The 25,234-nt window shown below is 40.8% G+C and overlaps 1 protein-coding gene and 1 long non-coding RNA gene across 3 annotated transcripts in view; one reads left to right on the top strand and one right to left on the bottom strand.

The window, feature by feature from the left end:
• The window catches only part of LOC122553248 (shieldin complex subunit 1-like), an 86,668-nt gene that overhangs the window by 37,720 nt on the left and 23,714 nt on the right, over positions 1–25,234 (bottom strand). The gene's annotated exons all lie outside the window — the stretch shown is intronic.
• LOC148149054 (uncharacterized) lies at positions 11,741–12,596 on the top strand. Its single transcript, XR_015758317.1, has 2 exons — positions 11,741–12,158; positions 12,252–12,596. It is a non-coding gene; the product is annotated as an uncharacterized LOC148149054 (long non-coding RNA).

The raw sequence follows: 25,234 nt of genomic DNA, 5'->3' as shown, positions 1-25,234 counted from the left end.
TGAGCTAGCAGCGTTATGGTCCTCTACGTCTCTGGCAACTTTATCTTTACCTCCACATTAACATTTTATTATTCATATACTGGGACACCTAGATCCCTCTGTACCTTAGAGTTCTACAATCTCTTTGTATTTAAATAATATGCTGCTTTTCCATTCTTTTTGCCAAAATGGGAAAGTTCATTTTTTTTACCCACATTATATTCCATCTGACAATATTTTGCCCTCACAATTAACCTATCTATATTCTTTTCTCTATCCTTATCACATCTGTACAACTTACTTTCCTAGCAATTTTTCTGCCATCAGCAAAATTAACAAACTTATATTTGGCCCCTGCATCCAAGTCATTAACATTGATTGTAAATAATTAAGGCCCCAAATACTGATCTCTGTGGCTCACCACTCACTACATCTTGCTAAACTGAAAATAGCAGCTGGACTGCAACAGTTCAAGAAGGCAGCACCACCACCTTCTCAAAGGCAACTAGGGACAGGCAATAAACACTGGCCAACCAGCGACTCCCACATCCCACAAAATGAATAAATTTTAAAAAATAACTTATGCCTACTCTCTGTTTTCTCGTTACTAACCAATTTTCTACTTATCCTGATTTTCTACCCCCTACACCCAACACAAGCCTATATTTTGTTCAGTCACTTTTGATGTGGTCCCTTGTCAAATGCATCTACTATCTCAGTAGCTGTTTCTTTTAAGACCTTGTTAATCAGGAACTGGTACTTGTCAGCTTTTACTTCTAATACTTTTCTTACTATTCTTCTCATGAATTGTAGTTGTTTTATGTACTTCCTTTCATGTCTTAACTTACAACTATTGCTTGGATGTTATTTGTATTAAGAAAGGGAAAACAAATACGTGAGTAAGCTTGCAGGGAAATAAAAAATGACCGTAAAAGTTTCTAAACATATGTGAACAGAAAAAGGTTTGTGAAGTCAAATGTATATCCCTTATAGTCAGAAACAGGGTAGCAGCAAAGAAATAACTGACCAAATAAACACATACTTTGGTTCTGTGTTCACAAAGGAGGACACAAATAATACCAGAAATATTGGGAACATGGGATTTAGTGAGAGGGCGGAACTGAAGATAATTAATATTAGTAGAGAAATGGTGAAGAGGAAATTGATGGGATTGTAGGCTGATTAACCTGCAGGACATGATAATCTACATCTCAATGTACCCAAAGAAGTGTCCCTAGAAATAGTGAATGGTCACTTGCAAGATTCTATAAGCTCTGGAATAGTTCCTACTGATTGGACAGCAGCTAATGTAACCCCTCTAATTAAAATGGGAATTAGAAGGAAAATTGGCAGTTACAGACCAGTCAACCTGATGTTGATAATGGGGAAAAAATACTGGAGTCTGTTATAAAAGATTTAACAGCACAGTATAGCACTTGTAAAACAATGTTGGAATTGGACAAGGTCAGCACGTACTTATGAAAGGTGAATGCTTAATGCTTATGAATGCTTAACAAATTTATTTGAATTTTTGAGGATGTAACTGGTAGAGATGAAGGGAAGCCAGTGGTCATGGTTTATTTGGACATTCAGAGGGTTTTGATCCAGGGATCACAGTTTAAAAGTACAGGGTAAACCATTTGGATCTGAAATGTGGAGAAATTTATTTATCCAGAGAGGTGAGTCTGTGGAATTTGCTACAACAAAAAGCAATTGAGGTCAAAACTGTGTATGATTTCAAGGAAGAGCTGGATGTAGCATTTAGGACTACAGGAATCATAGGATATCAGGGAAAGTGAGAACAGACTATTGAGTTGGATGATCATAATGAATGGCAGATCGGGTTTGAAGGGCCAAATGGCCTACTCCCACTCCTATTTTCTATGTGCGTGTTTCCATGTTTCTCTAAAATGAAAACAGACAAAGACATTCTTTAATTCTTCTGCGATTTCCTTATTTTTCAACATGATTTCCCCAGATTCACTCATTCCTAAATACCTGTAAAAACTTTTACTGTCTGTTTTTATATTTCTTTCATCTCCTTAATTGGTTGTATGATGTCTCTACTGACCTATTGTTAAACTTATTGTTTCCCTGTTCACTTTAGCCAGTTTCATACCTTCTAAAGTGCCCTTATTTAAGTTTAAAACATTAGCCTTAGCCATAGCCTTCTCACCCTCAATCTTAAAGTGAAATCCATTGCTATTATGTTATGGTATATAGGGGTGCCTTTCGTACAAGGTCATTAATTAATCCTGTCCTGTTGCATATTACTAGATCTAGAATAACCTATTCACAGGGTGGCTCTGGAATAGAGCTTGCTGCTCTAAGAATCATGTCCCAAAACATTTGAGGAACTCACCTTCTCCTCTACCCATGCCAAACTTTATTTGGCAAATCTAAATGAAGATTATTACTGTACCTTTCTCACAAGCCCCCAATATTTCTTCCTATATTCCTTGCCCTATAGGTTAGTTACTATTAGGAGAGATATAAACTACTTTCACAAATAGCTTCTTGCCCTTATTATTCCCTACCTCTACTGATTCTACATCTATATAGGATGAAAACAGGACAACCTTTCAAAGTATGTATCCACATGGATTAAGATAAGATCTCACTGAAACATTGACTTGATGCTGACAAGTCCGTTGTGTATTTCCAGAAAGTTTGATTATTGTGTGTATGTGATACAACATCACTTAATAATCATTGCTGCCAATAGGCTGTTGGTTTAGTGATCCATGTTGACAATAACTTTATAAAATAATATAAATATTTTAAAAAGCAAAAAAAAAGTAAGGTCTTCCCACTCTATTGTGCCAATGTCATCCTTATTTAAACCCCAGCTACCCTGATACCTTTACCTAAATTTCCAAAATATCTTTCTGAAATGTTATGAACCCTTGAATATTTGGGTTTCAACTTTTGTCATGTTGCAGCCATGTTTCTGTAACGGCCATCAGATCGTCCATATTTATTTCTACCTAAGCTGTCAAATTCATCTGCTTTGTTATGAATGTTATGCATACTCAGATACAAAGCCATTGGTTCTGTAATTTTACTGTTAAACTGAAGTTCTATTGTCGACAATTTCTAAATTATCATTGATCTGTTCCTCGAGGCTCAGATAATAATAAGTTTGATTATAGATAGCTTTTATTGGAAAAATATATATTTTGAAAAACGACATGATTGTTCTAAAAAGAAAAAATACAGAGAGCCTTAGAGATATGAAAGAATTGATCCATTTTCAGGTACAAGTAACAAGATGAAATATTAGAAGATGGAGGTACTAATTCGGGGCTCCCAGGTACCAGGTTTGTAACTTATGATAGAAAAAGGAAATGTCATGGAAAGCTGAAGTGCAGAAGACAATGCTCAATGTCTTTGTTCATTACAGCAAAGAGTATTGAAAATACAGCTTGTAGCCAAATCCCTATTAAAAGGGCAGCTTATCTCAGTTGAAAAAGGTAAGTGTGTGCCAGATAAATAGCAAGGAAGGGAAGCTCAGAAGCATATTGTCAGAATATCCACAAAATTCTCTAGATCAAGTTGGAAAACAGCAGACTTTCTATCAAAATTTAAGATGTTTAAACAGCATTCAGAGCTTTATTTTCTAGATTTAGGTGTGCCTAATGCAGGAAATCAATTCATTAAGATTTACTTAATAACTTTAAATGACAATCTGTACAGGCTGAATACATCAGGATTAACAGTAAAAGAGCTAAAAGATCCCCAAAAGATATGGATCCCATTATAAGCTGAGCTCTTTGAACCTCCATATTCATCAATTAGAAATTATTTAATTTAGACAGAATCCTACAGAATCTATAGGCTACTTTGTGAGCAGATGCAGAGGAAAGGCTCATTATGTGATATTTTAAATGGACAGCTAGAATTGTTAAGTTTGTGACTGCATCCGCCCCCATGGAAGTTTTCCAGAAAGGCTTGCAAGGCAAATCAAAAACATATAGCTTTGGCAGGCTACTTAAGGATGGATATAAATATAAAGCAATCCTGACAAGTCAATGAAACTCAGAGGTCCTAAGTACAAACTCATTGTGGTGGTTTTTATTTACAAAATAATCTCAGGAGCCTCGAGGAATGATAGTTTACTGAGCCAATGTTGGGAGAGTCTACCCCAGAAAAGATTCTAACTCAATGAGGATTTATCAGATATTGATACATTGTAAGTCACATGAACAGTACATTACTCAAATTCCAAAACGGTGTGTTTTAGGCAAATACCTTGTTGTTTCACATATCCCGAAAGTGGCAAGGTGCCTGTTACCTCTGGTCCCACTACTCCCTATCTTCCCTGGTATCATCTTATCTCCTCTTTGAAACCCGTGCTTCATTCTCAAACTTGAACAAACCCCATTACTTTGTCTTTCTCAGCATGGACAAGATCATCCTCACATTCCATTTCCAAATAAAGCCTCAGGGTTAATGTTGTTCCAGCCATGTTGAATTTTCGTAGAAATTGTCTGCTGCAACAGCATCTGAGTGGGTTTATGTGGTTTAAATCATTTTCTTTTAACCCAACTACTTTCTTGAATAAAAATAAATCTTAAATGATTTATAGGTTTATTGCTTATGGCGTTAACTAATTTTTTCTACCTCACTCTAATCCCAGCTGCAACTTCACGTAGATTTATTGGTTAACTCATTCATACCCAGATTGTCCCCTAACAAAACAGTCACCAGAAAGTCCAAACGCAGAAACGTGGAAGATGTGGCCTTTTGCATGGACTAAGGAAATGCTCAGCTTTCAATCAATTTTCCAAGGCATGTGACAAAACGGCCATTAGTGCAGTCGGTGCACTAGGCAAAGGCTGACACAGCTACAAAATGCCACACAATGGCCCAGGCATTCCTTGCATGAGGAGTCCAACAAAGGCCATCTCAGTTCTCACTAAAATCTTATACTTGTCATAAACCAGAATATGACAGTGTACACAATGAGTCAAATATTGGTGAACACTTTTTACACTGTCAATCTCGTGGAACATGTCAATGTTGTCACTTTGTCTGAAGAGTTTACAAAATCACAAATTATCTGTCCTCAGAAACTGATGAATAGTTGATATTGGCAAATATTAACATGCGCCAATGTAGTACCTTTGTGAGTTTTTGTTTTAAATAGTCATAGATAAAGGAAGAATGACTACACATATGAATGTAGAACTGTTAGTGTACATCTGTTCACCATTAGATGTGCAGGATTAACAGTGCTGCAAAGTGCAAAGTGTAGACATGATTGGACCAGCAAGTGCAGGCATACCAGCAGGCCATGATTTCACACCAATCCAATCCAGAATCAGACGACCAGTGGAATCAGTCCAACATTAGAGACACAAACAGAAATTGCAGCAGACTGTTTAAGAAACACATGTAGAATTGAACGTGAAAGAAGAACAGAATGATTCACTGGTTTCTGTGGTAGTGGAGCTAAAGTTTCAGCTCTCTGCTATGGACAGGAACATGAAAGTTGAAGAGGTAAAGGCTGAACAACAACCTCAGGGTATTAATACATTTGGGAGTACCATTTCTGAGATGATAAAGTCTTTAGGATTAATTCTGCTCAGTTCACAAAGATGAACGAAGTGCTGAAAGATAAAGAAAAGAAGCAGCACACATAAAACAGATGAAAGTCCACAGGAGCAGCGACAAAAACTTTGGCATGAGCTCAAAGCAATGTTGGAGCAAATAATATTCCTGCAAAAAAAAATTACACACAAGGACGGCAAATCACTTGTGAGATACCCCTTCAGTAATTAATTTCAGCAATCACAGTCCAGTGAAAGAACTCAAGCTGGACATATATTAAATCAAAAGGTGAAAGGAATCCAAGTTCCAAAGCAAACAAAAAGAAACATAAAGGTGAAAAGGCTACATAGTTAATAGAGCAGAAGTCGAAGGAAACAACCAACTGGACTAAACTTTGCTGGGAACATTTAGAAAAACTCAGAGTGTAAAACCAGCAACTGCTGGAAGCTATTAAGGAACAAAATAGTAAATGCCAATAAGATTTAAACCACTCAAGGCAATTTGAGGGAAGATCTCAGTTGTTAATCTGGTGCAAAATATGGCTGTAGTGCATCAGAGAAAGCAAATTCTGGAACAGACTGCTCAACTACCAATGCCAACGCTATCAGCACCATCTACTGTAATCATAGAATCCCTACAGTGTTTAATGACCGCAACATTTTGTAATGTACTCTTCAAGAATGACTCATAAACTGGTTTGTACTTTTTAAAAAACTTTTATCTTTCTTTGGTCTCACTTTTTAATCCTAAACTGTGTATTATATATATTGCATTAATACTTGTTCATGGAATAACTAACTGGTAAAATCACTCTTTTGTAAATTCAAGAAAACCTGGTTACAGCAGTTCTGTTCAAAAACTAAATAAATTTGGTTTGGGAAAAAATGTCCACAAGGATCCATTTCAAATTAACCACGTTGCAACAATTGAGGGGTTGGGTGGTTAAGAGTGGATCAAATGTATCTCTACTTGCCCAAGAGTTTAAAGATTTGGGGGAATCAGTCTTGTGAAAATGTAAACTTCAGAACTTTAAGAACCTCATAGAGTCATACAGATGGAAAGAGAGCCTTCCGTCCATTCATGCATGCCAAACAGTTATCCCAAACTGATCTAGTCCCACTTACCTGCGTTTGGTCCATATCTTGAAACCTTTTCTATTCATGTACCTGTCCAAATGCCGTTTAAGTGTTGTAGCCACTTCCTCTGGCAGCTCATCCCATACACACACTTCCTTCTCTGTGAAAAAGTTGCCTCTTAGGTTCCTTTTAAATCTTTTCCCTCTGACCTTAAATCTACGCCCTCTAGTTTTGGACTCTCCTACACTTGGAAAGACTTTGGCTTTTCATAGAGTCAGAGAGATGTACAGCATGGTAACAGATCCTTCAGTCCAATTCGTCCAGACAACCAAAATTAATCCAGTAACATTTGCCAGCATTTGGCCCATATCCCTCTAAACCCTTCCTGTTCATGCACCACTCCAGATGCCTTTTAAATATTGTATGTGAACCAGCCTCCACCACCTCTTCTGGCAGCTTATTCCATACATACACCACCCTCTGTGTGAAAAGTCCCTTAGGACCCTTTGCCTTATCATGCCCCTCCTGATTTTATACACCTCGATAAACTCACCGCTCAGCTTCTAATGCTTCAGGGAAAGAAGTCCCAGCCTATCCAGCCTCTCCTTATAACTCAAACCCTCCAGTTCTGGCAACATTTTTGTAATTTTTTTCTGAACCCATTCCAGTTTAACAACATCCTTTTTATATTTCATGCATTAAGAGAATTGGCAATAACTCTTTCTGGAATAAATTATTTCCCAAGATTAAAGGGACCAGGAGAAATTTTTATAAAGGAAATAAAAGCAACATGCTAATTAACCATCCTCGGGAAGAACAAGTCAAAGCAACATGAACAAGCTGTTTCCTGGGAGAGAGGAGGTACCACTACTTGATAAGCTGCTGCTTCATGACAAATGGGCAATGAAAGCAGCCTGCAAAAGGAATGTCCTGAAGTAAAGGGGTTAGTTTTGGCACAGGCTGTTTTAAACACCTTACACTGAATGTGACAAGGAACAGGGAGCTAATTCTGCTAAGAAGATAAGCTGCAGACTTGAGGTCTCCAGAAGTGTTATCAATGTTAGGAATGAAAGAATCTATAGGATCATCAATAGTGTCACACCACAACTTGAATGAGAGAAAATTGTATAAGAATCCAACACCAGAGCTCTCCCTTAGCAGAACTTAAAGAACAACACTGCAAAAGAATCGAACCCTTTACATTTCCAGATACTGTTGTTTGGAATCATAGCTAAATTCCATCACTAATCTGGTAATAACCAAATTGAGTTGCAATGCTTAACTTCCTTGCTTGAGGGGTCTTATTTTGGTTGCTACGTGCAATGAAGTTAAATCATTGCTTCAGTACTTCATTGTTTGTGAGATTTCTTAATAAGTAACTGAATTAAAGATAACTTGTCGTGATTTACACACAACAAATTGGAGAACCTCCCTCAGAGACCAATTGTTTTATTTTGCAGCAAGACCTGGACAACCTTCAGGCTTAAGCTGATAAGTAATTGCGTCATACAGGTACCACGCAATCACCATTCCCAAGAAAAGATTCACTTGCCTGAATTATTACAACCCAACAGCAGTCAAGAATCATAGAATCATGGAATCCTTACAAAGTGAATACAGGCCATTTGGCCCATTGAGTCTGCACCGGTCCTCCGAAGAGCATCCCACCAATCCCAAATCCACACTTTATCCCCATAATAGTGGTACCGTGGCTCTGTAATTAGCACTGCTGCCTCACATTGCCAGGGACTCAAGTTCGATTTCGGCTTTGGGCAACTGTCTGTGTGGATTTTGCACATTCTCCCTATGTCTGTGTGGGTTTTCTCCGGGTGCTCCAGTTTCGTCCCACAGTCCAGGTTAGGTGGATTGGCCATGCTAAATTGCTCCATTGTGTCCAGAGATATGGAGGCTAGGTGGGTTATCCATGAGAAATGCAGTGTTACAGGGATAGGGTAGGGGGATAGGTCTGGGTGGGATGCTGAAAGGGTTCAGAAAAGATTTACAAGGATGTTGCCAGGGTTGGAGGATCTGAGCTACAGGGAGAGGCTGAACAGGTTGGGGCTGTTTTCCCTGGAGCGTCAGAGGCTGAGGGGTGACCTTATAGAGGTTTACAAAATTATGAGGGGCATGGATAGGATAAATGGGCAAAGTCTTTTCCCTGGGGTCGGGGAGTCCAGAACTAGAGGGCATAGGTTTAGGGTGAGAGGGGAAAGATATAAAAGAGACCTAAGGGGCAACTTTTTCAAGCAGAGGGTGGTACGTGTATGGAATGAGCTGCCAGAGGATGTGGTGGAGGCTGATACAATTGCAACATTTAAGAGGCATTTGGATGGGTATATGAATAGGAAGGGTTTGGAGGGATATGGGCTGAGTGCTGGCAGGTGGGACTTGATTGGGTTGGGATATCAAAAATTAATGGACCTATCTGCCTGAGCCAATCGCAAATACCTTCCACACAGATCTCAAGTTCACCTGGACCATCTTGGACACCTCCTTCCCCTTGCTGTACCTCTCCATCTCCCTTTCCGGCGACCAACTCAACGCGGACATCTACTTCAAACTCACCAACTCTCACAGCTGCCTGGACTACAGCTCATCCCAACTCCTGTCCTTTAAAAACGCTCCGTCTCATTCACAATTCCTCTACTTCTGCTGTATCTGCTTCCAGGAGGACCAATTCCACTCCAGAACACCCCACGTAAGGACCACAATTTCCCCTCTCACATAATCAACCATTCCCTCCAGCATATCTCCTCCACTTCCCGCACATCTGCCCTGGAACCCCAACCCTCCAATCACAACGAGGACAGAACTCCCCCCTCCCCGGTCTTCACTGCACCAACCTCTGGATACAATGCATCATCCTCTGCCATTTCCCCCACCTACATACAGACTCTACCACCACAGATATGTTTCCCTCCCCACTCACATCTGCGTTCCGCAGAGACCATTGCCTCCTGACTCCCTTGTTAGGTCCATACCCCCCACCAACCCATCATTCCCAGCACCTTCCCATGCCACCCCAAGAGATATAAAACCTGTGCCCATACCTCTCCCATCACCTCCATCCAAGGCCCCAAAAGATTCCTGCACATCAGACTGAGATTTTCCTGCACCTCCACACATGTCATCTACTGTGTCCATTGCTCTCGATGTGGTCTCCTCTACATTGGGGAGGCAGGACACCAACTTGTACAACGTTTCAGAGAACATATCTGGGACACACACAGTAATCTCACCGCCCTGTGGCTGAACATTTCAACTCCCCATCTCACTCCGCCAAGGACATGCAAGCCCTGGGCCCCCTCCACCGCCAAATTCTATCCACTCGACATCTGAAGGAAGAACACCTCATCTTCCGCCTTGGGACCATCCAACATGGGATCAATGTTGATTTTACTAGTTTCCTCCCCTCCCCTCCCCCCACCTTTCCCAGATCCAACCCTCCATCTCGGCACCACCCTCTTGAACTGTCCTACCTGTCCATTTGCCTTCCCATCTATCCACTCCACCCTCTGCTCCGACCTATCTCCATCACCCCCTTCATCTACCTGTCACATTCTCGGCTACCTTCCCCCAGCCCCACCCCCATCCCATTTATCTCTCAGATCCCTTGTGCCCCCGCACATTCCTGATGAAGAGCTTATGCTCGAAGCATTGACTCTTCTGCTCCTCGGACGCTCCCAGACTGGCTGTGCTTTTCCAGAACCACACCTTTTGACTCTGGTCTCCAGCATCTGCAGTCCTCTCTTTCTCCCAATCGAAAATACCGCCCTTTGGATACATCAAGAGCAGCACTGGCACTGTCCTGCCAGTAGGTTGCCTGCTCGCTCTTTCAATTGGATAACAGAAATGTGAAATCACCTGGAGCCCTCAGAAACAAAAATCTTAAGCCACAAAAGTAAATGTGTGATTTTTATTTAACAATGAGTATTAGATGACATTTATTTCCTTCCCCTTTGTACATGTGAACAAATTGAGTATTATTCTCAATTTCTTCAAATTTACGAAATATATTCCCTAATAAATTGCAAAAGTCAGAAGTCAAGCAACACCAGATTATAGTCCAACAGGTTTATTTGAAATCACAAGCTTTCGGAGCACAGCCCCTTTGTCAGGTGACATCACCTGATGGACTCTGGTGTCATGTGACTTCTGACTTTGTCTATCCCAGTCCAACACTGGCCTTACACATCTAAAAACTAAACTTTGCAAGGATGCAAACCTGAAGCAAATCCTGGTTAAAAGAAGTATGAATTGGAGATGCAAATCAAACCAAATTTTCCGGTGGTTTAATCCAAGCTAAAATAGTAGCCTTACTAAAACACAGCTTTCAACTTGTCGGTAGGGTAACCACAGTAGAACTCACTTTTGTTTATCTCATAATGAAACTTGGAAGGAATTAAATTATTCTTATCTATGAACATTTTTAAAAATCTACATTATTGGGCATAATTTAGGTTCTGGTCACAAAAAAGTACTAACTAACGTACTGTACAGAGTAATGATTCAGCCAGCCGTCAGCCTTTGAATTTGATATGGCTTTCAGAAAGTTAAAGAGCCTTCTCAAAACCAGAGTGATGTGGGTGTGAGCCTTTACTTTTTAATTATTTGACCTAATCTCATTTTGGTCTCAAAAGAAAAACTCTTTCTGCACATGTTGGATATCTGAAATAAAAACAAAAGATGCTGGAATTACTTGGCAGTTCTGTCAGTTTTTTTGGAGAGAAATGGTGCTAATATTTCAATTCTGATGTTCTGGTGAAACATCACAGTTCTGAAATATTAACTCAATTCATTTCTCCACATATGCAGCCAGACATGAAGTTTATTTCCAGCATTTTAAGTTTTTACTTTCCACACTGGTGTCTATGATGTTAGCCTCCTGCAATGCTATAATGAAGGTGAAACTAAGGTCAAACAACAATGTAACAACCAATGACCCAGAAAAGGCATGTTAAGAAAGGTTTGCAATTTGTTTAAAATGTTTAATAAAAATTTGAAAATAAGTTTGAAGAACACTTTTAAGTGTTTGCATCAACTGTAAAAGGGTCCATGTGACATGATATTTCTTAATCTTGAAGCTGTATAAAAAGGAAAAAAGATAAGAAACTAAAAGCTGTGTTGCCAAACCACAATGAGAGCTGCAACAGGGCGAGAACAGAAAACGTACACGTACATGTACAATGCAGTTAAACTGGACAGGAAGGCAGATCGGGTTAGACCGGAGATTATAAACTGAAAAATTGTATGGCTTTTGTTTTAGTGTTGCTAGAACCAACAAGATTATTTCACACGGGTTATTAAAAGCATCAGATAAAGGAGACTTGAAAGAACCTGTGCCATCAAGATTGTTGGAAACCTACCAAAGGAGGTTCAGCAGAATTGTGCATTTAAGATGATGACCACCTTCAGGAACTTGGGTTGAATACAAATATCGGTGAACACAAATCAGGATCTGAACTAATTGAGTGGGGAAGTGAAAGAACTGACATGCCAAATATAAGTTGGAAAACTTTGGACCTTTCGATGGTGTCACCTATGTTTCAGGTACTCGTGGTCCTGTACGATATATAATGGCTGTATTGACCATTTAATGTGAAATTTGCCTTTTTATTTAAAGTAATATTTGTCTATTTATAGTCATAGAATCTCAACAATGTATAAGCAGGCCATTTGGCCCATCAAGTCCACACAGACCCTCTGAACAGCCTATCCCTGCAACCCTGCATTTCCCATGGCCAATTCACCTAACTGCCACATCTTTGGACTGTGGGAGGAAACCAGAGCACCTGGAAGAAACCCACGGAGATACAGGAAGAATGTACAAAAGTCTCACAAACAGTCGCCCAAGGCTGAAATCCATCTCAGGTCCCTGGCGCTTTGAGGCAGTAGTGCTAACCACTGAGCTACTGTATCACCACAGTCAATTTACATTTAATGTAATCTGGAATCATTGTAAATTAAAGTAACTGTTTTAAAAAGTTATACCTTGTTGTGATTTCTTCATTTTGTAAGTAAGTTTTTAGTGTTTACCCTCAGGGATTATAACAATAGCACTTTCCTTTCAATTAGGCACGTTACAGTGCTCCAATCTCATCACTAAATTCATAAATTTAATGTCCTCAGTATTGCACCATTGTTTTTGGACAGCAGCTGTTGGTAATGTTGTTTACATCTCCTCTAGACACACCTCTTCTTTACCAGTCCTATTAACATCTCCTTTTGCCTTACATCATTACTCTTTTTCATGTCAAAAAGTGTGGTGCCAGAAAAGCACAGCAGGTCAGGCAGCACCCAAGGAGCAGGAGAGTCGACGTTTGAGGCAAAAGCCCCTCATCAGGAATTTGGGGGAGTGGAGAGAAGGGGGCTGGGAGGTGATAGGTGAATGCAGTTGGGGGGGTGATAGTGATACATTGTTGGGAGGGTGGAGCGGATAGGTTGGAAGGAAGATGAACAGGTAGGACAGGTGAAGAGGACTGTGCTGATTTGGAGGGTTGGAGCTGGGATGAGATGGGGGAGGGGAAATTTTGAAACGAGTGAAGTCGATGCTGATGCCATGTGGTTAAAAGGTCCTATTGCTGAAGATGAACCGTTCTTCCTCCAGTCATCAGGTGGCTTGGTTTTAGTGGTGGAGGCAGCCCAGGACTTGCATGTCCTTGGTAGAGTGGGAGGGGGAGTTCAAGTGGTCGGCCACAAGGTGGTGGGGTTATTTGGTGCATGTGTCCCAGAAACATTCCGCGAGTTGGCATCCCGTCCCCCTAATGTCGAGGGGACCACATCGAGAGCACAGTAGATAAGGTGCTTGGATGTGCAGGAAAATCTCTGCTGGATGTAAAAAGATCCTTTAGGGCCTTGGATGGAGGTGGGGGGGGGGGAGGTGTGGGCTCAGGTTTTACACCTCTTGTGGTGGCAAGGGAAGGTGCTGGGTGTGGACGGTGGGTTGGTGGAGTGCATGGACCCAATGAGGGAGTCATGGAGGGAATGGTCTTTGCAGAATACAGATAGGGATGGGGAGGGAAATATATCTCTGGTGGTGGCATCTGATTGTAGGTGGTGGAAATGGCGGAGGATAGTGAGCTGTATCTGGAGATTAGCGGTGTTTAAGGTCAGGACTGGGTGCGCGGGTTCTATCCTCGTTGCGGTTGGACGGGTAGGGTTCAAATGCTCTGGAGTGCATCTCCTTTTATCAGTTAATCATTCTGTCCTCTATATTATTTTCTACCTCCACATTTTACATTTGTTCTTTCTGCACCTCCCACTTGGTAGTTATTTATGATCTGCTTAATCCCTGACTTCCCAATTTCAACTACGGTATTGACTTGAAGTGTTAACTCAGTTTTATCTCCACAGATGCTGCCAAACTTGCTGAGAATGTCAAACATTTTCTATTTTTATTTAACCTACTGTATTTTGTTATTTGTGATGTGGTTCCTCTACCTTCTAACCGTGTGCACCTTCTAAATGGATGGAGGAGGTGAATAAAGAATTAAGTGGATTTCAAGCATTTTGGGATGCACTTAGATGATGACTAGCACAATATAATTGCAAATTCTTCTTTATTATTAACAGATAAGTGACAGTTTACCAATCATTAATCATGCCATAATTATGAATTTGCTTTAGGACTTTTGACATATTATTTTTGAGAGGTGTGCTAGAAGAAATATTTTAATTAAATGAATATTATTAACTTGAATTAAAACATCCTTTGTTTAAATACACATAAAAACTCTCAGGAGATAGAAATGTAAGCATGTAGAAAGAAGACTGCATGCCAAAGAAGTTAATCTGAGTCAAAAACAGAAATTGCTGGAAAAGCTCAGCAGTTCTGGCAGCATCCGTGGAGAGAAATCAGTCTTAATGTTGCGGGTTGAGTGACTCTTCGTCAGAACTGATGGTAGCTAGGAAAATGTCAGTTTATATGCAGAGGATAGGGTGGGGGAAGGGAGTAAGGCGTAAATGATAGGTGGAGATAGAGCCCAAAGAGTGAGAAGAACAGACAAAGGAGTGGATAACGGCACGATGGCTCAGGGGTTAGCACTGCTGCCTCACAGCACCAGGGTCCCAGGTTTGATTCCAGCCTTTAGTGACTGTCTGTGTGGAGAATGCACATTCTCCCCATGTCTGCATGGGTTTCTTCCGGGTACTCCGGTTTCCTCCCACAGTCCAAAGATGTGCATGTCAGGTGAATCGGCCATGCTAAAAAAAAAATGCCCATAGTATTAGGTGCATTAGTCAGAGGGAAATGGAACTGGGTGGGTTACTCTTCGGAGGGTCGGTGTAGACTTGTTGGACCGAAGGGCCTGTTTCCACACTATAGGGAATCTAATCTAAATTAATAACAATCTGGCTAGGAGGGTGGGCAGCTATTAATGGAGGTTGTTAGTGGCTAACAATGTATGATAGCAGACTATGTGACCCTGAGCCACCAGCTGCCTGCCACTTCAACATAACATGTTTCCTGGCCAACATCTGCCTCAGTAAAAATCAAAAGAACTGCAAATGCTGTAAATCAGAAATAAAACTAGAAATTGCTGGAACTGCTCTGCAGGTCTGAGGAAGGGTCACTCAACCAGAAATGTTAACTCTGATTTCTCTACTCAGGTGCTGCCAGACCTGCCAGCTTTTCCAGCAATTTCTAGTTTTGTTTCTGATTTGAGTTGAGGTCTCCCTGTTGAAGTCCAGGTCTGAGGCATTCAGGTCAAGTGGGCCTGACCTGTACAGGAAATCTCAGTATGATGTTCGCAAAGCTATCAAGGGTGCCAAGAGACAATACCAGGCCAAGTTGGAGTCCCAGACTAACTACACAACCACAGTTTGAAAGTGGCAAGGCTTACATGGTATAACGGGCTATGAAACAAATTCAAGTACAATTGCTGACAACAATGCATTTCTCCCTAATGAGCTCAATGCATTCTCTGGCTGTTTTGAACAGAACGTCAAGGAAATGATGTCATCTGCCCCAACAGCTCAGGTGCACGTGTACCCACAGTCACAGCTGCAGATGTCAGATCAGCTTTCTTGAGAGTGAACGCATGAAAGCAACTGGCTGTATGGAGTCCCTGGCCATGCACTCAGATCCTGCGCGGACCAGCTGGCAGGAGTATTCACAGATATCTTTAACTTCTTATTCTGAATTGATGTTCTCACTTGCTTCGAGAAGACCGCTATCAAGCTGGTGCCAAAGAAAACTCAGGCAAAGTGCCTCAATGACTACTGCCCGGTGGCTCTAACATCCATCATTATGAAGTGCTCTGAGTGGTTGGTAATGGCACAGATCTACTTCAACTCCCAGACTAGTTTGATCGCCTACCGTCATAATAAGTCCACGTTAGATGCCATCTCCCTGGCCCTAAACGTGACCCTGAAATATCTGGATAACAAGAAGACTTTAGCTCCACCTTCAACACCATAATGCCAATCAAATTCACCTCCAAACTCTGAGACCTAGGACTCTGGACCCCCCCCTGCAACTGGATCCTCAACTTCCTGACCCGCAGACCGTAATCTGTAAGGATAGGCAACAGCATGTCCTCCATGATAATCCTCCACACCGGTGCTCAAGGCTGTGTACTCAGCCCTTTACTATACTCCTTATACACTCATGACTGTGCAGCCAAATTCAACTCCAATTCCATTCATATATTTGTTGATGACACCACCATAGTGGGTTGAATCTCAAACAACAATGAGACCGAGTACAGGAAAAAGGTAGAGAGGCAAGGTGTAATGACAACAATCTCTTCCTCAATGTCAGCAAAACAAAAAAAGAGCTGGTTGTTGACTTCAAGTGGCAGAATGGAGGACACTGTCTGTGTCAATGGTGCAGAGGTGGAGGTAGTGAAGAGCTTCAAGTTCCTAGGAGTAAAAACCACCAACAACCTGTCCCGGTCCATCCACATCAATGCTACAGTCAAAAGAGTACACTAACACCTCTACTTTCTCAGAAGGCAAGGAAATTTGGCATGTCCACAATAACATTTACCAAATTTTGTAGATGTACCACAGAACGCATCCTATCCAGATACATCACAGCTTGGTATGGCAAATGCACTGCCCAAGACAGTAAGAAATTACACCGAGTTCTGAATGCAGCCCAGTCCATCACGAAAACCGGCCTTCCTTCCATTGACTCCGTACACTTCTCGCTGCCTTGGGAAAGCAGCCAACATAATCAAAGAGATTATACTCTTTCTACCCTCTTCCATCAGGCAGAAGATACAAAAGTTTGAAAACATATACCAACTGATTCAAGAAAAGCTTCTTCCCCATTGTTATAAAGTCACACAGTCATTCACCACAGAACAGACACTCTGGTCCAACCAGTCCGTGCTGACCATAAATACAAAACTAAACCAGTCCTGCTTGACTACCCATATTCCTCCAAATCTTTCCTGTTCATGAACTTATCTGAATGTCTTTTAAATGTAACTGTACCTGCATCCACCACTTTCTCTGGCAGTTCATTCCACACACAAACCACATTCTGTGTAAAAAAGTTGCTCCTCGTGTCTTTTTTAAATCTTTCTCCTCTCATCTTAAAAATATGCTCCTTAGTCTCAAAATCCCCCACACTAGGGAAAGAACACCTGCCATTCACCTTATCTATACCCCTCAAGATTTTATAAACGTCTATAAGGTCACTCCTCAATCTCCTACACTCCAGCCTATCCAACTTCACCTTGTAACTCAAACCCTCCATTCCTAGCAACATCCCAGTACATTTATCTTGAATCCTCTCTAGCTTAATTATATGCTTCCTATAACAGGGCGACCAAAACCAGGAATAGTTTTAGATTAGATTACTTTAGATTAGATTAGATTACTTTACAGTGTGGAAACAGGCCCTTCGGCCCAACAAGTCCACACCGACCCGCCGAAGCGCAACCCATCCATACCCCTACATTTCCCCTTACCTAACACTACAGACAATTTAGCATGGCCAATTCACCTAACCTGCACATCATACAGTTCATGACTGTATGGCCAAATTCCATCTCAACTCCATTTACAGGTGATGATACCACTATTGGCGGTCGGATCTCAAACAAAGACAGAATACAGGAAAGAGATTGAGTGGTTAGAGGCATGGTGTAAAGATAACAATCTTTCCCTCAGCAGAATGAAGGAGCTCGTCATTGACCTAATGAAGCAAAGTGGAGGGCACACACTTGTCTGCATCAAGGGTATGGAGGTGGAGGTGATTGACAGCATCAAGTTTATGGGAATGATGATCACCAAAAATCTGTCCTGGTCCACCTACATCGACCAAACAGCCAAGAAAGTACAACGATGTCTCTATTTCCTCAGGAAGCTAAGTAAACTTGGCACATCCATGAGGATTCTTACCAATTTTTATAGATGCACCTGTCTGGATTGTATCACATTGTGGTTTGGCAACTACTCTTCTTAAGACTGCAGGAAACTACAGAGAGTTGTGAGCACAACCCAGTCAATCACGCAAACCAGCCTTCCATCCATACAATCCATCTACACTTCCAACTGCCTTGAGAAAGCAACCAACATAATCGAAGACTCCTTCCACCTTGGTTATATTCTCTTCCACCCTCTTCGACTGGGCAGAAGATATAAAAGTTTGATTACAGGTATAATGGATTCAAGAACAGTTGGTTATCAGACTTTTGAATGGATGTCTCAAATATTAATTCTGATCTGTCTCTCTCTCTCTCACTGTACATCTTCTCTGTGGCTGTAACACTGTATTCTGCACTCTGTTCTGCAACTCTGATGCACTTTGCATAATACAATCTGTCTGTATAGCACACAAAACAACACTTTTTACTGTATCTTGGTACATTTGACAACAATAAATCAATCAGTCAGTACTTGAGAAGAGGCCTTACCAGTGTCCTGTATAACCTCAATATGACGTCTCAACTCCTATACTCTGAGCAATGAAGTCTGAGAAATGAAGATGTGTGTGCTAAACATCTTCTTAACCTATCAGACTGATGAACGGACTTCTACATATCAGAGTTGATCTTTCTCCATACCTTCTCTATAGCTGTAATGCTATATTCTGCACTCTTTTCCATGACTCTGATGTACTTACGTAAGGTACAATTTGTTTGGATAGCACACAAAATAATACTTTTCACTGTATCTCAGTTCACGTGACAATAAGATATCAAATCATCAGATAAATTCAAACCAAACAAGATAGTCTGTAAGTTCTCATAGCTGCTGGTGAGAGGATCAACTGAATCTTATTCATTCTAATTACTTATTCTGATCTGACATTTAAGAATATTTACAATCTTCGTGTAGTCCAATAAAAGAACCAAATATGCTTAAAACATTATTTATCTCTAGAAAACTGAAATATGATTCTTCCAAATAAATACCAACTGAGCATGTTATGTATTCATGATGGTGTCCTTTTGACTCATGTGAATAATCTTACCCTTGCTATTAATAACTGTTACATGATGCTTGACAATTCTGCTAACAGGGCTCTTTCTAGCTTCCACATAATTTCAGTCTCAGCCCTTGGTTGTGCAATCTTCGTGTCATCTTTCTAAAATTATTAATCCATCCCTTGGAAATCAACATTATGCACTTCAAGTATACAGTCACACAGTCAGCATTTTACATTATACATTCAAGTTATTAAAAAAAATCAGGGCAAAGATTATAGTGTACAGTATGTGATGTTATACAGAAATATTTAGTAGAATGAACGCCACCCGATGTCTTCCTGTCAATGTGATTCTAGATCTCCAGGCTGTTAATGAATGTGTTACAGGCTCATTTCCTTAAAGCTTCCTTACAGTAAAATAATACTTCTCAGGCTTTCATTTAAAAAAGCTAGATTTGAGGAACTTAAGATAGATTGTCACTTGCTTTTATCTCTCTGTAAATTACATCATACCAGTGAAAATTAAGGATTTAGTTTAATTGTTGATTAGTTGGAATGAACAGGTTATTTGGAGTTTTTCAGCCTAGGAGCTTAGCTAAAATGACTAATGAAAAGAATGTATGGCATAGAAACAGGACATTCAACTCATCAGCTCTATTCCAATATTTACATTCCACACCAGCTTCCTCCCACCTCTTATGATCTGACCCTATCAAAATATTTTTCTCTGAAACTTTGGATGCACTAGCATAACTAGGGCTTCCAAGAATAGCACAAGTTGTTTTTGAGTTTGTTCTATGGGAATGACTGCCTAGTTGGTGAGAGATATATATGTGTTATGTGATATGATGTTTCGCCCATAATTACATATGGTCTCAAAAGTCTGTGTTACATAATGAGCAACTATCCTGTTGACCTTGCTTCTGAGCTGCATAGTTTTCTTTGATACTCCTTATGTGGGCCATTCTAATTAGTTCACCATACCAGTTTTGACTGTAACAGATAGCATCCCTTATGATATAAAATAAACATTTTACAAAAATAAATGGATGGAGGACATCACAGTAAGGACTTAAAGATGCACACTGGATTATCTTAATTGGTAAGGTTTTAAGGAGAGAAGAACCTTGAAACCAAACTTAATTTTTGTTATACACATGGTACTTGAGATCATCATCAAGGGCATTACAGTTTTCAAATGGTTCCCTTCAGGTGTCCTGGAGCGCACAATTCTGCCCTATCAAGTTTATAATAAGCAAGGAAACACAACTTCCCAGTGTCCACTCTCACATGGTGCCAAGTCAAAGTCACTCAAAGATCAAGCTGCCAATCACTTTATAACAACTCCTGCTCTCAATTCAAATTTCCCATTGTTCAGCTGATGTGATTGAAATGATGGGTAACTTTAGGTTGATGTACCTTTCTCATTTGAATATTCTTATCTGTGAATCTACTGAAATCTTATAATTTACTTGATAATAGAGAACATTACAAGTCGGCTCATTTCTGACCTTGTGGTTTTCTGTGTAGGCTATTGATAGTGACCATGAACAGAAATTCTAGGTCATTAGTGTCCACCTTCCATTAGTTGCTGGGATCAGTCTGAGAACCAAAAGTTGCCTCAGCTGATCTCTGATTGTCCCAACAACAAAATCAAACATGAAATCACACATTCTACCAAATTGACATCCATGTTTTCATTTTAATCTTTGTGGATGATATGACACTTGAAAATAAAGTTGACTGAAGAGGAGATATGTGATAGGGAAATGTCTGGAAAGAATTCTGAGGGACAGAATTGATCTCCACTTGAAAATGCAAGGATTAATACAGGGTAGTCAGCATGGATTTGCAAAAGGGAGATCGGGTCAAACAAATTTGATTGAATTTTTCAAGGCAATGACTAAATGTGTAGATGAGAATGGTGCAGGTGATGTAGTCTACATTAACTTCAGTAAGGCTTTTGACAATATCTTGCATGGCAACAGGTTATCAAGATCAGGGCCAATGGGATCTAGGGCAATTTGGCAAATTGAATCCAAAATTGACTGAGTGCCAAAAGGAGGAGCCCATGGTCAATGGGGATTTGTGCTTGAAAGCCTGTATCCAGGTGGAGTACCACATGGTTCAATATCTGGTTCCTTGCTGTTTATTATGTATGTTAATGATCTATACATAAATGTAGGAAGTTTGATCAGTATTTTTGCAGTTGAAATGAAAATTGATGGTGTGTTAAATAGTGAGAAAGAAAGAGTTAGACTACAGGACACTATAGATGGGCTGAACAGTGGAAAAATGTGAAGCGATGCATTTTGGGAGGGCAAGGGAGTTGAATGGTAGGATCCTAGGAGAGGTTCCTTGGTATGCATGTCCATCGTTCCTTGAAGCCAGCAACATATGTGGTAGATAAGGTGGTTAAAAAGAGATATGGAATACTTACCTTCATTAGTCGTCAATGAATACAATGGCAAGGAGGTTATGATGGAACTGTATATAGTTAGGCCACAGCTGGAGTACTGTGTGCAATTGTAGTCACCACACTATGTGGTAGATGTGATGAGTTTAGAGAAGGGGCAGAAGAAGTTAATCAGAATGTTGCCTGGGTTGACGGAATTCATGTACAAATCGACTCTAGATAGGTTGGGTTGTTTTTCATAGAGCTGGAAAGCCCAAGGGGAAACTGATTGAGGGGTACAAATTACTCAGGGGTACAAATTTCTGATGGCCATAGATAGGACAAATAGGGAAACATGTTTCCCCTTGACAAAAATGTCAATAACCAGGGAGCACAATTTTAAGGTAAGGTGCAGGAGGTTTAAAGGGATTTGAGGAAAATCTTTTTCACCCAAAGGAACAAGGATATCTGGAACTCAATGCCTAAAAGGGCAGTCAAAGATGGGAATCCTCGAGAAAATTAAGGACTACTTAGATGAACACTCAAACACCATAGCAATCAAGACTAGACAGGAGCACTGGAACATAGGATTAGAATAAATGATTCTTGATGACCGGCATCGACACAATGGGTCAAAGGGCTTCTTTCCATGTTGTGAAAGCTCTATGATTCTAAATGACAGATGCAATCTAAGGCAGAGACCTGAGGGTTTCTGCATACAAATTTTTTTCAGGTGACAAGTTGAGAAAACTGCAAAAAAAGTTCAACCTTTATAAATTTACAAATAGAGACACAAGCCAATCTCTGTTCACTAAAAGAATGTTAGGAATAAAAGAATGACTAGGGTAGGAATAGGTCCAGTCAAGGATAGTAGTGGGAAGTTGCGTGTGGAGGCGGAAGAGATTGGGGAGACACTGAATGAATACTTTTCTTCAGTATTTACTCAGGAACAGGGCATTGTCGTCGATGTGAATACTGAGTCACAAATAAGTAGAATGGATGGCTTTGAGGTATGTAGAGAAGAGGTGTTGGAAATCCTGGAAAAGGTGAAAATAGATAAGTCCCCTGGGCCTGATGGCATTTATCCTAGGATTCTCTGGGAAGCAAGGGAGGAGATTGCAGAGCCATTGGCCTTGATTTTTATGTCCTCTTTGTCTACTGGAGTAGTGCCAGAAGACTGGAGGATAGCAAATGTGGTTCCCTTGTTCAAGAAGGGGAGTAGGGATAACCCTAGTAACTATAGGCCGGTGAGTCTCACTTCTGTTGTGGGCAAAGTCTTAGAGAGAATTGTAAGGGATAGGATTTATGCACATCTGGATAGGAATAATGTGATCAAGGATAGTCAGCATGGTTTTGTGAAGGGCAGGTCGTGCCTCACAAACCTTATTGAATTCTTTGAAAAGGTGACGAAGGAGGTTGATGAGGGGAAAGCGGTAGATGTGGTATATATGGATTTTAGTAAGGCGTTTGATAAGGTTCCCCATGGTAGGCTACTGCAGAAAATACGGAGATATGGCATTGAGGGTGAGTTGGAGGTTTGGATTAGGAATTGGCTGGATGGAAGAAGACAGAGGGTAGTAGTTGATGGCAAAGTTTCTTCATGGAGTGCCGTCACTAGCGGTGTTCCGCAAGGATCTGTTTTGGGACCATTGCAGTTTGTCATTTTTATAAATGACCTGGAAGAGGGGTTAGAAGGTTGGGTGAGCAAGTTTGCGGATGATACGAAAGTCGGAGGAGTTGTTGACAGTGAGGAAGGATGTGGCAGGTTACAGCAGGATATAGAGAAGCTGCAGAGCTGGGCAGAAAGGTGGCAAATGGAATTCAATGTAGCTAAGTGTGAGGTGATTCACTTTGGGAAGAATAACAAAAAGATGGGGTACTGGGCTAATGGTCGGATACTTGGTAGTGTGGATGAGCAGAGGGATCTTGGTGTCCATGTACACAGATCTCTGAAAGTTGCCACCCAGGTAAATAGTGCAGTGAGGAAGGCATATGGCGTACTGGCTTTTATTGGTAGAGGACTTGAGTTCCGGAGTCCTGAGGTCATGATGCAGTTGTATAAGACTCTGGTGCGGCCGCATCTGGAATATTGTGTGCAGTTTTGGTCGCCATACTATAGGAAGGATGTGGAGACACTGGAACGGGTGCAGAGGAGGTTTACCAGGATGTTGCCTGGTATGGAAGGAAGATCGTATGAGGAAAGACTGAGACACTTGGGGCTGTTTTCATTAGAGAAAAGAAGGTTTAGGGGTGACTTGATTGAGGTGTACAAGATGATTAGGGGGTTAGATAGGGTTGACAGTGTGAACCTTTTCCCGCGTATGGAGTCGGGTATTACAAGGGGGCAGAGCTTTAAATTAAGGGGGGGTAGATATAGGACTGAAGTTAGGGGTAGGTTCTTCACTCAGCGAGTCGTAAGTTCATGGAATGCCCTGCCAGTAGCAGTGGTGGACTCTCCCTCTTTATGGGCATTTAAGCGGGCATTGGATAGGTATATGGAGGATAGTGGGTTAGTATAGGTTAGGTGGGCTTGGATCGGCGCAACATCGAGGGCCAAAGGGCCTGTACTGCGCTGTATTGTTCTATGTTCTATGTAAAAGCTGGGGCAGGCAACATCAGGAGTGATCAAATCTCCTCCCTGACCAATTCCATCAAGCACTAGTTAGGTACTTGAGTGCCGTATGGTAAACTTCACATCCAATTATTTTTATATTCATTCGTAGGTCAGAATTTTATGGTCCATCCTTAGTTGCCCTTGAGAAGGTAGTGGAGAGCTGCCTTCTTGAACTGCTGCAGTCCACTTGCTGTTGGGGAGGGAATTCCAGGAATTTAACTCATCAATACTGAAGTAACAGTGATGTATTCCCAAGATGCCTAGTAGCTTGGAAGGGAGCTCTTCAAGTGGTGTTTTATTATATCTGCTGCCTTTGTCCTTCTAGTTGGCAGTGATTGTGAAAGATGTCATGTAAGGAGGCTTAGTGAACTTCTGCAGTGAATCTGGTAGGTGGTATAAATTGTTATGACTACATGTCAGTGGTGGAATGACTGAATATTTGTGGATGTGGTGTCAATTAAATGGGTTGCTTTGACTTTAATGGTGTCAACCTTCTTGAGTGTTGTTAGAACTGCACTTTGCCAAGCAAATGGAGAGTATACCAGTCACACTCTAGACTTGTCCCTTGTAAATTGTGGACTGGCTTACTTGCTGCAGGTTTCATCGCCTCTAATCAGTCCTTGTAGTTGCAAGGACAGAAAAGAGAAACTAACATTGTTCTGCTTAAAACAGAGAAGGAGTTATGATTTCTATGGAGGTGGCTAACTTTTAAAAAAATCATAAATTTCCCAGCAATAAATGCAAGAGTCATACAAATCTTAAGATGTTTATTGTAATAATCTAACTAAAAATCAACATTGACTAACAATACATAGTAGGTACCAAAAGCACAAAAAAAGCGATCCCCAGCAATTTTCTAACACAATTAAAATTGCTGGATGGTTGTGGGGGGGGGGGGGGGCGGGGAGGAGGTGGGGTTGATCTGTCATGAACAGACAGCAGCACTTAGATAAGTTGGTCTTTAATAGTGGTTTTGCATATTCAAATTGACTGCCTTCCTTCTTGATGCAGAACACCTATATGATCCTCTTTTTGCTTTTGGTAAGATTTACCGATGGCAAGTTGTGGACAGGGAGCCAATCTACCACAGCTCCCGCCCATTAAGGCGGCTGATAAAATTCTCCCAATTGTGTTTGTACAGAACCAACTGGCAACTGTGTGTATTGCTAGAAGTTAGTGATAACCATTCTCCTAATCAGGAGAAGGGCAGCAGTGGTCATATGACAGGGTCATGT

This window comes from Chiloscyllium plagiosum, unplaced genomic scaffold (genome assembly GCF_037043375.1).
Source record: "Chiloscyllium plagiosum isolate Xiang-an unplaced genomic scaffold, Cpla_swu_hap1 HiC_scaffold_10, whole genome shotgun sequence".
In the NCBI taxonomy this organism is placed as follows: Eukaryota; Metazoa; Chordata; class Chondrichthyes; order Orectolobiformes; family Hemiscylliidae; genus Chiloscyllium; species Chiloscyllium plagiosum.
The sequence above is the reverse complement of the archived record's forward strand: the minus strand, read 5'-3'. Positions and strand labels throughout refer to the sequence as shown.